General features: G+C 43.9%; 1 protein-coding gene across 4 annotated transcripts in view; it reads left to right on the top strand.

The window, feature by feature from the left end:
• TSPAN4 (tetraspanin 4) overlaps positions 1 to 16,192 on the top strand; it is a 2,224,117-nt gene that overhangs the window by 585,514 nt on the left and 1,622,411 nt on the right. For 2 of the 4 annotated variants that reach the window (XM_073604831.1, XM_073604833.1), the window contains one exon: positions 1,773 to 2,019. The exons of the other annotated variants lie outside the window; for them this stretch is intronic. The gene's annotated coding sequence lies outside the window, so the exon portion shown is untranslated. The remainder of the gene's footprint in view (positions 1 to 1,772; positions 2,020 to 16,192) is intronic. 4 annotated transcript variants of the gene reach the window in all.

Here is a 16,192-nt window from a genome sequence, read left to right on the forward strand (position 1 = left end):
ACGCCACCACAATGGATTTGAAATGAAATGAACAAGATGTGCTTTAAAGCGGAGTTCCACCCAAATTTTGAACAATATCTGTATGTATTCTCTTCCTTGCCTAGATGCTGACATGCCCTTTAAAAAAATTTAAATCGCCGTAATTACCTTTTATTTTTCTATTCTTCTTTGCACTTCCTGGTTCTCCTCCCGTGGGAGTAGGCGTGTTTCTAGCCTCTCCCAGACTCCTGGGAGCTAGTCTCAGGCTTCCCAGGATGCCACTGAGCATGTGCGGGAACGAGCAGTGAATGCTGGGAGCACAGCATTCACCACATCCAGGAAATAAATGCTTGTGGGCTTCAAATGCCCACAATGAAGATGGAAACCGCCTGCAGTGAATAATATAAGTTATTCTTTCCAACGAAATCTGACACAGGCGGACATATTACACACAATATGTGAGTATGTAATGCTGAGAAGAAAAGTTTGTGAATGAACTAAAAAAAAAAAAAACGATAGATAGGTGGACCCCCGCTTTAACTGCAGACTTTCAGCTTTAATTTGAGGGTATTTACATCCAAATCAGGTGAATAGTGTAGGAATTACAACAGTTTGTATATGTGCATCCCACTTTTTAAGGGACCAAAAGTAATGGGACAGATTAACAATCATCCATCAAACTTTCACTTTTTAATACTTGGTTGCAAATCCTTTTCCCTTCAGTTTTGTCTTTAGCAAGTGAAATGCATGCTCAATCGGATTCAGGTCAGATGATTGACTTGGCCATTGCATAACCAGTTGCCGACCGCCGCATGCCGATGTACGTCGGCACAATGGCACAGGCAGGCATAAGGGCTTACCTGTACGTCCCTGCCTGCCCACGGACGGGGGGGGTCCGATTGGACCCCCCCCTGGTGCCTGCGGTGGTGGGATTAGTGTCAGGAGCAATCGGAGCTGAGGGGGAGGCCACTGATTCATGGTGAATGGCAATCGTCCTCTGCTGCTGTAATGTAAACAGCAGCAGAGGGAGTGATGTCATCACTCCTCGTGAAGCCTTTTCGTTCCGGCTTCCGAGGAGAGAAAACATCAAGTAAGTGCACCAAACATTACAGTAGAACACTCTAGGCACACTTTTCACCCCCCAATCACCCCCCTGCACCCCCTGTCACAGTGACACCAATAGCAGTTTTTTTAATTTTTTTTTTCTTTACTGATTATTGCATTGGTGTCATTTGTGACAGTTATAAATGGTAGGGCAGTTAGTGGTAGGCCCCTTTAGGTCTAGGGTACCCCCCTAACCCCCCTAATAAAGTTTTAACCCCTTGATCACCTGCCGTCGCCAGTGTCACTAAGCGATCGTTTATCTGATCGCTGTATTGGTGTCACAGGTGACGCTAGTTAGGCAGGTAAGTATTTAGGTTCGCCGTCAGGTTTTTATAGCGTCAGGTACCCCCATATACTACCTAGTAAAGGTTTTAACCCCCTGATTGCCCCCTAGTTAACCCTTTAACCAGTGATCACCGTATAACTGTTACGGGTGACGCTGGTTAGTTCGTTTTTTATAGTGTCAGGGCACCCGCCGTTTATTACCTAATAAGGGTTTCACCCCCTCCTGATCACCCGGCGGGAAGTTAGGATTTGGGATCAGAGGACCCCACTGTTGCCACTTTCTCACAGCGCTGTTTTTATTTTGGATCTACATGTGAGTGTATATCTTAATTTTAAATAAAAATTTTTGTTTTCGGATTTACACTATGTGGCCATTTCTTTCTCTTCTCACCTATTAACATCAGCTTCGGGCTCATGGAATATCGCCTCGAGGGATTCATCCACGTGATACCCCATCCTTCCGTGATCTGCAGGACCATCTACATCCGCGAGATTACCTACACCCTTCAAGATCCGGGTACCGTTTAGAGGGATACAGTAATTCGTGGGACCACTCACAAACATCACCTCTTCGGGCCAAGCACAGCCACTCACCACCTAAGCCTTATCCGGCCCAACTCGGCGTATGCCCCTTTGGGTCCACCTTATCCGGTAAGCCTTTTCATCTCTCGGTGGGAGTGTGCTTGTCTGCATTTTGGACGCCGGAAGTTTTTGTTTCAAAATGTTTGCATGAGGACTATCTATTTTTATTTTCATAGATATGGTTGATTCCTTTTACTGCATACTGATTGGCCAATTGGCGTTCATGTTGGACACTGTATAGCTCTACACTTGTTTTCTGCTTTTCCCACATATAACCATGGCATGTGTGAGCAATATTCATTTAGTGACAACTTTTTGTAAAATTGTTTTTTTTTTGTCATTATTCAATCACTTGGGACAAAAAAATTAAATATTCAATGGGCTCAACATGCCTCTCAGCAATTTCCTTGGGGTGTCTACTTTCCAAAATGGGGTCATGGGGGGGGGGGGGGGTGTTGTACTGCCCTGCCATTTTAGCACCTCAAGAAATGAGATAGGCAGTCATAAACTAAAAGCTGTGTAAATTCCAGAAAATGTACCCTAGTTTGTAGACGCTATAACTTTTGCGCAAACCAATAAATATACGCTTATTGACTTTTTTTTTACCAAAGACATGTGGCTGAATACATTTTGGCCTAAATGTATGACTAAAATTGAGTTTATTGGATTTTTTTTTATAACAAAAAGTACAATATATAATTTTTTTTCAAAATATTCGGTCTTTTTCCATTTATAGCGCAAAAAATAAAAACCGCAGGGGTGATCAAATACCATCAAAAGAAAGCTCTATTTGTGGGAAAAAAGGACACAAATTTCATTTGGGTACAACATTGCATGACCGCGCAATTAGCAGTTAAAGCGGCACAGTGCCAAATTGTAAAAAGTGCTCTAGGGAGGAAGGGGGTAAAACCTTCCGGGGCTGAAGTGGATAACATTCCACTTCTTTCCCTTAAAAAACTCTTTGGTTGCTTTCGCAGTATGCTTCGCGTCATTGTCCATCTGCACTGTGAAGCGCTGTCCAATAAGTTCTGAAGCATTTTGCAGTCACATTGTCAATAAATACAAGAGAACCAGTTCCATTGGCAGCTATACATGCCCACGCCATGACACAACCACCACCATGCTTCACTGATGAGGTGGGATGCTTTGGATCATGAGCAGTTCCTTTCGTTCTCCATACTCTTCTCTTCCCATCACTCTGGTACAAGTTGATCTTGGTCTCATCTGTCCATAGGATGTTGTTCCAGAACTGTGAAGGCTTTTTTAGATGTTGTTTGGCAAACTCTAATCTGGCCTTCCTGTTTTTGAGGCTCACCAAAGGTTTACATCTTGTGGTGAACCCTCTGTATTCACTCTGGTTAAGTCTTCTCTTGATTTTTGACTTTGACACACAAACACCTACCTCCTGGAGAGTGTTCTTGATCTGGCCAACTATTGTGAGGGGTGTTTTCTTCACCAGGGAAAGAATTCTTTGGTCATCCACCACAGTTGTTTTCCGTGGTCTTCCGGGTCTTTTGGTGTTGCTGAGCTCACCGGTGCATTCTTTCTTTTTAAGGATGTTCCAAACAATTGATTTGGCCACACCTAATGTTTTTGCAATCTCTCTGATGGGTTTGTATTGTTTTTTCAGCCTAATGATTGATAGTGACAGCTCTTAGGATCTCATATTGAGAATTGACAGCAACAGATTCCAAATGCAAATAGCACACTTGAAATGAACTCTGGACCTTTTATCTGCTCCTTGTAAATGGGATAATGAGGGAATAACACACACCTGGCCATGGAACAGCTGAGCAGCCAATTGTCCCATTACTTTTGGTCCCTTAAAAAGTGGGAGGCACATATACAAACTGTTGTAATTCCTACACCGTTCACCTGATTTGGATGTAAATACCCTCAAATTAAAGCTGAAAGTCTGCAGTTAAAGCACATCTTGTTCGTTTCATTTCAAATCCATTGTGGTGGTGTATATAGCCAAAAAGATTAGAATTGTGTCGATGTCCCAATATTTATGGACCTGACTGTATATCTATCTATATATATATATATATATATATATATATATATATATATATCTATCTATATGTATATATAGTCATATATATGTATGTATATACACTTTGCATTCAGTGTAGCCTATAAATACAGTGCATTCAGTGGTGTATAGTTTCTAATACACTTAAGGCAGTGTACACAGTATATAATACAGGGTGTACAGTTTCTAATACACTTCTGGTGGCGTACACTGTATATAATACAGTGCAGCCATTGTACAGTTTCTAATACAGTGCAGGCGGTGTACACAGTATATAATACAGTGTGTACAGTTTCTAATACACTTCAGGTGGTGTACACAGTATATAATACAGTTCAGCTGTTGTACAGCTTCTAATAGAGTGCAGGCGATGTACACAGGATCTAATACAGTGTGTACAGTTTCTAATACACTCCAGGTGGTTTATTAATATAGATATATATACAGTTTAGTGTGTGTGTGTATATATATATATATATATATATATATATATATATATATATATATATATATATATATATATATATATATATATATATATATATTTATATATATACTCTGCATTCAATGTAGCCTATATATACAGTGCATTCGGTGGTGTACTGTTTCTAACACTTCACTTGGTGTACACAGTATATAATACAGTGTAGTGCGGTGTGTAGTGCTGTGTTACAAAAAAAACATCAAGTCTGGAAGGTCACCAAGGAGAGACAGACACTAACAGGCCACTAAAAGAGGGCAAGCAGTCTCTTTTTCTACAGTCAACAGTGGTGGTCATGGACATGGTGTATCCTCTATGTGGTGCCCAAGCAGCTGCTGTTCTGGTCACGCTTGATCCGCTTCAGACATAGGTTGTAAACAGCAATGGTACGATCTGCTGCACCCGCGCCGAAAAAGGCCCACGCCAAGGAACTTTTAAAAGTCAGCGGGAAGTCAGCAATAGGGTGTGATGCAATAGGCTGGCTCCCTGCAATACTCTGCAATACCCCACAATACTCTGCAATACCCTGCAATACTCTGCAATACCCCACAATACTCTGCAATACCCTGCAATACCCCGCAATACTTTGCAATACCCCGCAATACTCTGCAATACCCCGCAATACTCTACCATACCCCGCAATACTCTGCCATAACCCGCAATACTCTGCCATACTCTGCAATACTCGGTGATACCCAGCCATACTCTGCCATACCCAGTCATACTCGGCGATACCCTGCAATACCCTGCCATACTCAGCCATACCCAGCCATGCTCAGCCATACTCAGCGATACCCTGCCATACCCTGCCATACTCTGCAATACCCCGCCATACTCTGCAATACCCCGCAATACTCTGCCATACCCAGCCATACTCTGCAATACCCCGCAATACTCTGCAATACTCGGTGATACCCAGCCATACTCTGCCATACCCAGTCATACTCGGCGATACCCTGCAATACCCTGCCATACACAACCATACCCGGCCATGCTCAGCCATACCCAGCCATACCTAGCCATGCTCGGCCATACTCGGCTGTACTCGGCCTCTGTATGTGGCCAGGCTGTGGAAGTCTCACATATGTGGTATCGCCGTACTCAGGAGGAGTAGGAGAATCTATTTTGGGGTGTCATTTTTGGTATGTACATGCTATGTGTTAGAAATATTGTATAAATGGACAACTTTGTGTTAAAAAAAAAAGCGTTTTAACTAGGGTTATCCCGATATCACTTTTTTAAGACCGAGTACGAGTGTCGATACTTTTTTGCAAGTACTCGCCGATACCGATTACCAATACTTCTTTTTAATGTCATGTGACAGTTTTTTATTTGTATTTTGTAAATAAGTACTTTTTCTCCTTCACTGATGTGTGCTAATGAGGCTGCACTGATAGGCTACACTGAGGTGGCACTGATAGGCTGCACTGATAAGATGGCCCTAATGTACAGCACTGTTGGGCACTGATAGGTGGCACTGATTAAGCAGCACTGATAGGTGGCACGCACTGATGGATGGGCACTTATGGGTGGCACTGACTGGCTGGCACTGATAGATGGCACTGAGTGATATGCACTGATAGGTGGCACTGATTATGCAGCACTGATAGGTGGCACACACTGATGGCTGGGCACTGATAGGTGGCATGCACTGATGGATGGCACTGATGGGTGGCACTGACTGGCACTGATAGATACCACTGAGTGATGAGCACTGATAGGTGGCACTCATTATGCAGCATTGATGAGCACTGATAGGTGGCACACACTGATGTCTGGGTACTGATAGGTGGCACTGACAGGTGGCACGCACTAATGGGCACTGATACGTGGCACGCACTGATGGCTGGCACTGAATGAGGCGCACTGATAGATGGCACTGATGAGCAGTGCACTAATAGGTGGCACTAATTATGCAGCACCAATAAGCACTGATAGGTGGCACTGATTATGCAGCGCTGATGAGCACTGATAGGTGGCACACACTCTTGGCTGGGCAGTGGCACTGAAAGGTGGCACTGACTGATGGGCACTGATAGGTGGTACGCACTGATAGGTGGCACACACTAATGGGCACTGATAGGTGGCACACACTAATGGGCACTGATAGGTGGCACACACTGATGGCTGGCACTGATAGATGACGCTGACTGATGAGCACTAATAGGTGGCACTGATGAGCACTGATAGGTGGCACGCAATGATGGGCACTGATATGTGGCACGCACTGATAGGTGGCACACACTGATGGCTGGTACTGACTGATGACTGGCAGTGGCACTGGCTGGATGGGCACTAACAGATGTCACTGATTGATGGCTGGCACTTATGGGTATGAGACGATTTACTTTTCTATGCTGCCTCTGCAACGCCCATTTTGGTACACCTTGCACTCGGCCTCAATAAAGCAGCAGCAGCAGACATCTTGTTACACCCAGCCCATATAGTTCAGCCTGAACTATATGGGCTGGGTGTAACAAGATGTCCGCTGCTGGCAGGGTATACCAAGATGGGCGTCGGGATTCTTAAGCACTGACGACGTAGCGGCAACACGGAGCGTCACTTCCATTACCGATGTGACGGCTCCGGTCGCCGAGCCCTGCACTCTCTGCTTGAGGACGTGGAGGACTCGCTCTCTGCTCAGCTCTCTGCTCCGCCCTCCGCTCCGCCCGCTGACTCCGCCCTCCGCTCCTCCCACTGACTCTGCGTCTCTCCCAAGGTATCGGCTTAGGCATCGGGAGCATTTGTGCAAGTACAAGTACTTGCGCAAATGCTCGGTATCGATCCCGATACTATTATCAGTATCGGGACAACCCTAGTTTTAACCACTTTCCACCCGCCGGCCGTCATATGACGTCCTTGACTTTGTGCGGGGATATTTGAATGATGGGTGCAGCTACAGGCATCATTCAGATATCAGCTTTTTCAGCCAGCGATTCCCTACACCATAGGAATGATCATAGCGGCTGTTCCACTGCTTGATCGTTCTTATGGGAGGTGAGAGGGGACGTCCCCCCCTCCTGCCGCCCTCCAGTGCTTCTTCCGACTCACCGATACGATCAAAGCTAGGATCGTTTTTTTTTTTTTTTTTATTTCAGGCTTCCCATCCTAGAGGTGAGATGTGGCATCTTATTGACCCCATATCTCCCTGTAAAGAGGACCTGTCGTGCCATATTCCTATTACAAGGGATGTTTACATTCCTTGTAATAGGAATAAAAGTGATCAAAAAAAATTTTTTTTTTGGAAAAAAGCGTCAAACTAAAATAAATAAAGTAAAATGAACAATAAAAAAAAAAAAATTTAAAGTGCCCCTGTCCCCGTGTGCTCGCATGCAGAAGCGAACACAAACGTAAGTCCAGCCCACATATTAAAACGGTATTCAAACCACGCATGTGAGGTATCACTGCAATTGGTAGAGCGAGAGCAATAATTTTGGCCCTAGACCTCCTCTGTAACTCAAAACATGTAACCAGTAAAAAATGTTAAAGCGTCGCCTATGGGGATTTCTAAGTAGCGAAGTTTGGCGCCATTCCACACGCGTGTGCAATTTTGAAAGGTCACATGTTGGGTATCTATTTACTCGGCGTAACTTCATCTTTCACATTATGCAAAAACATTGGGCTAACTTTACTGTTTTGATTTTTTTTAAAGCCCAAAAAAACGGGTTCGAAAAATTGCTGCGCAAATACCGTGCAAGATAAAAAGTTGCAATGACCGCCATTGTATTCTCTAGGGTCTTTGCTAAAAAAACATATATATATAATGTTTTGGGGTTCTATGTAATTTTCTAGCAAATAAATGATGATTTTTAAATGTAGGATAAAAATGTCAGAATTGGCCTGGGTGCTCCAGAACACCTGAAGGTGCTCCGTGCATGTTGGGCCTCTGTATGTGGCCACGCTGTGTAAAAGTCTCACACATGTGGTATTGCCATACTCGGGAGTAATAGCAGAATGTGTTTTGGAGTGTAATTTGTGGTATGCATATGCTGTGTGTGAGAAATAACCTGCTAATATGACAATTTTGTGAAAAAAAAAAAAAGAAAAAAAAAAAACCTTGAAAAAAACCTTGATTTTGCAAAGAATTGTGGAAAAAAATGACAACTTCAAAAAACTCACCATGCATCTTTCTAAATACCTTGGAATGTCTTCTTTCCAAAAAAAGGGGTCATTTGGGGGGTATTTGTACTTTTCTGGCATGTTAGGGTCTCAAGAAATTAGATAGGCCGTCAGTACTTCAGGTGTGATCAATTTTCAGATATTGGCACCATAGCTTTTGGACTCTATAACTTTCACAAAGACCAAATAATATCCACCGACTTGGGTTATTTTTACCAAAGATATGTAGCGGTATAAATTTTGTCCAAAATATATGAAGAAAAATTACTAATTTGCAAAATTTTATAACAAAAACGAAGAAAAATTCATTTTTTTTATAGATTTTTTTTTTTTTCTTTTATAGTGCAAAAAATAAAGAACCCAGCAGTGATTAAATACCACCAAAAGAAAGCTCTATTTGGGTGAAAAAAAGGACAAAAATTACATATAGATACAGTGTTGCATGACTGAGTAATTGTCATTCAAAATGTGAGAGCACCAAAAGCTGAAAATTTGTCTGGTTATTAAGGGGGTTTAAGTGCCCAGTGGTCAAGTGTTTAAAGACTACATGTCTACCAAGTGGTAAATATCGATTTCCTATCTGGATGCTGTATATGTGTTTAGTGATGCGGCACCAAAACTCTTGTTTTGTTTTTCATATGCAGAATGCGCCGCATTCACATGCCATCATGTAGACCAGTCGGCAAGTCTGGCAATTAGCAAAGTGGATAGGTAGAAAGGTTTCCCCATTGGGGAGAAGAAACATCTTCTCTCTCCTAATGAGGGGGCAGTGGCCACACGGAAAAGAGCCCATGCTGGGCAGTGTTTCTTCCTGGACTCCCCCTTGTATTCATTTACCGATGTGGCTCTCTTGGATGTGATAGAAGAGACATTGGATATAAACTTCTGGACTTTTGAATCGTCCGTAAGTATTGTCAAGTGGCGTTGAATGATTTCTCTAATTTGCTTGTGTTGTTTCCTGATTGGATCACAGTCTGAAGCTTTTTTAGGGTTGGATTTGAAGAGAAGTTAATTTCGAGACTTTGCAGCCATTCTATTATATGCTTTATGTAAGCAGGAACGGCTGTAGCCTCTCTCTAACAGCCTATCTTGGAGTTTACCTGCTTCCTCTTTAAAGAGGATGTCGTTAGAACAATTTCTGTCGCAGGTATTGTCCATACGGAATAGAATTTTTCAATGAGGTAGGGTGAAAAGTATCAGCATGCAGCATGCAGCACGGCGTTCCTGGCAATGCTCTTCCAGAACAGAGTGCTGCAAAGTTTTCTTTCAGAGTTACAAAATACTTGAACATCCAAAAATGTGATGGTATTCTTGTCATGTACCATTGTGAATTTTAAATTCAAATGATCTTGTTGAAGAACTCCATCAGAGTTTCTTCTGGTCCCTCCCAGACAATGAAGATGTAGTCGATGTATTGGAGCTGTGTCTCGTATACTGGACAAGGTCCTCGCCACTGAGGAGGGATCGTTCCCACTCCCCCAGATACAGGTTGGCGTAGGATGGGGCACAATTCATCAATTGTTTGTAGAAAATGAATCGCGTCTTTGATGAATGAAGGCATGGTTAGGACGTATGATTGTAAATATGCATCTATTACTCTGCTCAGATTCTCGGAAATGCTTTCATTTCTGGAAACTATGGGACGTCCTGTAGGATTTGTTGAGTCCTTATGTATTTTAGGGAGGCTATAAAAGGTAGCCACCCTCGGGTGTTTGATCCCAATGAATTCATAGAGGTCATTTGGGATGATGCCTCCTTCATATGCTTGGTCAACAAATGTATAAAATTCCCTGTTGAATTGGTCAATCAACCCAACTGGGATAGGTCTATAACAGAATTTTCTGACACATTGATTTGTAAAAAAAAACATTACCTCCTTTGTCTGAAACTTTTACTATAATGGACTTGTTTTTACACAAAGATTCCAGGGCCTTGTTTTCCTCGTCAGTCAGATTTTGTGGATTATTTTTCTTGAGTGGCAATTTACAGATGTCCCTGATGATTTGTTTTAATAAAGTTGCCACATTGGGGTTTGTGTTGGGTGGGGGAAATTTTGTAGATGGTTTTTTAAACAAAGTAATAGGATTAAGTGTGGATTTATTTATGTCCTCAAATTTTTTATCAAGATCAATTAAATCTACTGTGTTGTTTTCTTGAAAGAGGAGTATGAGGTCACGTAGAGCTTTAAATTCCTTCATGCTGTACTTGGACCAATCTGTGATGTCAAAATATACATCATTTTTGGCATATATGCATTTTAATAGCAATTTCCGCACGAAAAGTTGTATATCAGTGATGACCTCAAACAAATCGAAATTTGCCTGAGGACAAAAACCTCAAACATCTGGAGAGTACTTGTATCTCCATTGCAGTTAAGTGGTGTGATGATAAATTGATTACACTTGGGGGTCAGGCTGGATCCGAATTAACACGCAGCAGTCTTCAAGGGATGACTTTCAGTCCCCAGAAACCCAGGGAGTTGTAAGTGACTGGGAGGAGGTAGTTACGGATAATGTGATCCTTAGTGACCCATAGGACTCAGAATCGAATGCCTCTGCAAACTTACGCTGCATGGCCTCCCTGATTCTGCAAAGCCTGCGAAAGGACCCTAGGATTTGTGGTGTCAAGGAGAGGGATCAGTACTGGCTGGTAATCCTTCTTGATCCACGTTACAAGGGTAAAGTTGCAGAACCCATCCTGCCTTTGCAGAGGGAGCAGAGGATGAAACATCCTCAGGAGGCCTTGAAGAAAAGTTTGTGTAACGCATTGCCAGACCCTGAGAGGTTACCAATTCCTGGTGCTGGACAACGTGTTTCTGAGGCTTCATTCCGTCAGAGGAAGAGCGGTGGAGAAGGTGGCCGACTGACCGATGCCTTTAAACTATTTTTCAGTCCTCAGCACCAAGGTCTGATAAGTTCAAGCAACCATCGCCAGCGTCTGCATTATATGGTGCAGAAATATCTAGGGGCAAGAGCAGACTTGGAGACCTTTCCAACAGAGCATCCACTGGGTTACTGGGTCTTGAGGATGGACCACTGGCTAGAACTTGCTCAATATGCAATCGAGCTACTGGCCTGTCCTGCATCCAGCGTGCTTTCTGAACACACATTCAGTGCTGCTGGAGGGTTTGTAATGGATCAAAGAGTGCGCCTGTCCACAGACTCCATTGATAGGCTCACATTTATAAAAATGAATCAGTCCTGGATCAGCAGCTATCAAACACCTGATGCTGATGTAACTGATTGAATTGGCTATTGATCTGGGATCCTTTGAAGACTGCCTATGCTGACTATCCTATTCTTCCTAAATCTTGATGATGTTAGCTTCCAACAATATTTTTGGTTTAGGGCACCACCACCCAAGGCCCAATTTTTCTGCCCCTGTTTAACAGGGGCATATAATTACAATTTTTGATGTATTTCACAGCAGGGCCCATCCCTGCGCCCAACGAGAGTATCTGTGAGGGGTTACAGTGTTGTGGCACCACCGCCACCACCCAAGGCCCAATTTTTCTGCCCCTGTTTAACAGGGGCATGTAATTACAATTTTTGGTATAATATTTAACAGCAGGGCCCGTTCCTGCACCCAACGAGAATACCGGTGAGGGGTTACAGTGTTGTGGTACCACCACCACCACCCAAGGCCCAATTTTTCTGCCCCTGTTTAACAGGGGCATGTCATTTCAATTTTTGATATAATATTTAACAGCAAGGCCACGTTCCTGCACCCAACAAAAGCATATATAGTGCCTGGGGGACCCCCACGCCATTTTTGTAAAAATTTTGGTGCAGGGTTCCCCTTAATATCCTTAATATCCATACCAGACCTGTATATTGCCGGGATCTGGCAATACATTACAGCCGCTAGCAATTTTAAATGTGTTTAATGAGGGGGACTGTTACGAACATGAGAAAGATGTGCTACTTTACAGGCAGACTAAGGGGACCCCCCCCCCCCCCCCCGGCACGATATTTAAAGGAATATTTAATTTATATTGTTTCACTTTTCACTTTAACCATTATTAAAATGGCTGCTCCTGAAAAAATTGCCATTTTTAAAACTTTTTTTGCATTGATGCATGTCCCTAGGGGCAGTACCCGGGTCCCTGTACACTTTGAATGACAATAACTTGCATATAGCCTTTAAAATGAGCACTTTTGATTTTTCATGTTTGTGTCCCATAGACTTTGACGGTGTTCTCATGTTTGCATTAATTGTTTGCCTGTTTGCATGTTCTGCTGCGAATCAAACCAGGGGGGCTCATCCCTATTGGGAACCCATTGATCCGGTAAGAGGCTTTCGGTGCGGTGGAGGCATGTGTCCATGTTGGAGTTTTTAACACTGTCCACGTGGTTTGGTGACTTTGGAGTGCACCCTGATATAATATATCGCGCTACCCCTGCAGGAGCCGCTAGTGAATATGGGGATCTCCCACCCTGCACAGCCAGACACATATATTTTCCACTCACTCTGGAGACAAGAATCAGTCATTGTAGCTTTGTTTTGTTTTTACTTAGGGGGATTTGAACTTGGGTGGGGTAAGGGCTATTATCGGATGCCCAGTTGATCTGCAAAGAAATCTGCAGGGACACAAACTATATACATCCAGTATATACACACTTCTCCTCTTCTTCCACCAGCACAAACTTGCTTGTAGAACTTCATCTCCCAGGACTAGCTAGCATTGACAGTTTGATCCAACACAGACCCAGTCAGATCGAGGTGAATGCTCTTTGCAGGCAAGGACCGCGGGCCTATTTAGTAGTATAGCAAAAAGAGGGGTCTTTGGTGCTAGCTGTCCTATTCCTGTGGCTAATGCTCCCAGTAACACTTCTGCCTGCTTCCAGCTGACCCTTTCACTAGCCCTCCTGGATACTTCAACACAGTCCTCCCAGACTGACTCTGCATCCATCCCAGACTGCTTGCACCCAGTCCTTTCAGGCATGCCTCTCAGTCCTCTGACTGCAAAAATCCCCAGCCCACCTGGCTGTCATTCTTCCTGGAGAGTTACCCGGCAGTATCCTCTTGCTGCCCTCTCCTTGCTCCCATGCCTTCTGGTCAGGATCCTTTTGTGTGTTGTGAGAAGGGGTCCCTTTTGCACCTGAGCCTAGGCCTGAGTTCACCCCCCCTCCCAGACAAGGACGCTACTCTCAAAGGCCTCCGACAGCCTAACACTCCATCTTCCACCTGAATTTCACTACCCCAGCTAGGCTGACCCTGAATATTTGAATATTCTGTTGCGGGTTGGTCAGGGCCCTCAGAACACTACAGTCAGCTCCTCCTAGTCCCCTCTCAACTGCTTCTGCTACATCCACCCCCCCCCCCCCAACGTCCAGCCTGTTGCCATTGCTGGGAATTTACAAAAAAAAGGTTGTCCTGGGCCCAGGAGCAAGGGCATCCCCAAAAAATACAGTTTAAAGGATGGAAAAGGGAACAAGCTGGGACAGGGCTATGGTACAAAAAAATAGCAGTAGAAAAATATATGTAGATTTGTGGTTTGAGAAACTATATATATATATATATATATATATATATGTGTGTGAGAAAAATCGCATGAGATAAAAAGGTCGCATGCAAGAAAATCGCATAAAGTGCAAAAAAGTGCAGAAACGCTATAAAAATAGCCACAAGTCAATCCAATCAATGTAATACAGTTCCAACGTGAACAAAGTGAAAGAAGGTTTGGAGAGGGAATAACCAGGACTTCTCCAATTAAGTCCTACCTCCTCCAGGAAAATGGTTATGGACTATTACGGTACCTCATGAACACGTACAAGATAAATAAAATTTCAGTTTATTCAAAAAATTTACATATTAAAAAATCCATATGTAGACAAAAATGTGGATTAACAACAATGTGATACAAACAAATTTAACAGTAATGTCGATTGAAATAGCAATTAACAGTGCCCACAAGGGTAAGTGAAGGCAGGTTTGTAAGTACTTATGAACGTGACCTCAACAGTTTTGCGGTCAAGCCGCTTCTTCAGGAGGCGTCCTAGTACATTTTCTACAAAGTGAAATAATCAGCATTACAAATACATAATATACAATAAATAGAAAAGAAAAGAAAACCATGACATTGGAGTAACTGATCAAAAGTTTGTATTTGCACTCACCAACCACTGCCCCTAAGGGCTGGAACGGCACTTGTGAGACGCCCTCGACAGGCGTTCCCCCGGGGGCGAGCAAGGGGGTTTTTTTGGCAAGGTAAACTGATGTATGCAAAAATAAAAATGAAAAAAAAAAAAATGGAAGAAATTGGGTAATAAATATTAAAATAAATTAAATTATCAGAGAAGTGCTAACACCTCCATGAATAGAGTGGAAGCCATCGTGAGGGAAAACAAGGGAAGAAAGGAAGGAGAATGGAAAATAGATGGAGGGGGGGAGGAAGAAAGGGGGGGGAGGAGAAAGGGGGGGAGAGAGGGAGAGAGGGAGAGGAGGAGAGGAGGGGCAAAGGGGGAGGAAAGAGGGGGGGAAGAGGGGGAGAGGGGGGGAGGGAAAAAGGGGGGGAAGGGGAGGGGGGAAAGGGAAGGGGAAGGGAGGGAAAGAGGGGGGGTAGGGGGGTAGGGGGGGGAGGGCAAAGGTGGGGGGAGGGAGGAAAAGGGGAGGGGAAAGGGGGGGGAATGGGGAGGGGGGGAGGGAAGGGCAGGGGAGGAGGGGGGGGGGGGTTGTTTGGGTAGCCAGGAAGACTGAATAGAATAACCCACCACACTGGTGCAGTTGATAATCATAGGTAAAGGCGTAGGGCATAAACCACCAGTGTTATATTGAGACCATAGGAATCAATAGTTGCTGACACCCAGGGGTGATGGTTGATTGCCAGCGACCTCTTTAAGCAGATATTTCAGCGTATAAGCCACCCAAGGAGCCCTTAGGGAAAGGAGTATAACATTGCGATCAGATTATTGTTAGGAGATGCTATAGCCATGGGAACCTCCACAGGAGGTATACCCAGGCATAAACATAGTCTAGCTTAAGAAGTCAAAGGGGAGCAGCAACATGGCCCTCACAAGGGCTGACTACTTACTTTAAGTCTGCTGAACGATCGCGGCCCTCTGGATTTGGTGCCATCCATACAAAGCAGACACGTTGGCTGCCTTATAAACCCCCAACCTGGAAGACAAGCGGCGCTGTGAACGTCAGACGCCGCCGTCAGCGGGTCCGGCTCGGAACAAAGTGAGTCTTCATAAAACAGTTTGTGCAAAAAATAGATGAAAAAAGTGCAAGTGCAAACGATGATAGGTGACAGATTCCTCTTAATAACCGTACTCCGTGGTGCGCCACACGTTTCCCCCAGTCTCTCACCTCTAGCAAAGACCCCTAGGGTCAAGTCGAGCCTGCAATCAGAAAGTGGAAAACACCACCAATCGATCTGTCTCCTCCAATCGTCACAGGTCTGGCAAATCTCCAATGGAAGGCCTCAAGTTCGGCAAGTTGGGTGGAGGCATGCAATAGAAAGGAGAATCCCCATTGTGTAGTATTCAAAACAGGTTTATTCAAAACAACATAGTAACTTACATGTACAGCATAAAATGAACAGCACAGATCCCAGTACTTCCAGTCTCGGCCGCGGCTGGAAGTGATGACACCCGACTCTTCCC

The sequence above is a fragment of the Aquarana catesbeiana genome, linkage group LG11 (assembly GCF_042186555.1).
Source record: "Aquarana catesbeiana isolate 2022-GZ linkage group LG11, ASM4218655v1, whole genome shotgun sequence".
In the NCBI taxonomy this organism is placed as follows: domain Eukaryota; kingdom Metazoa; phylum Chordata; class Amphibia; order Anura; family Ranidae; genus Aquarana; species Aquarana catesbeiana.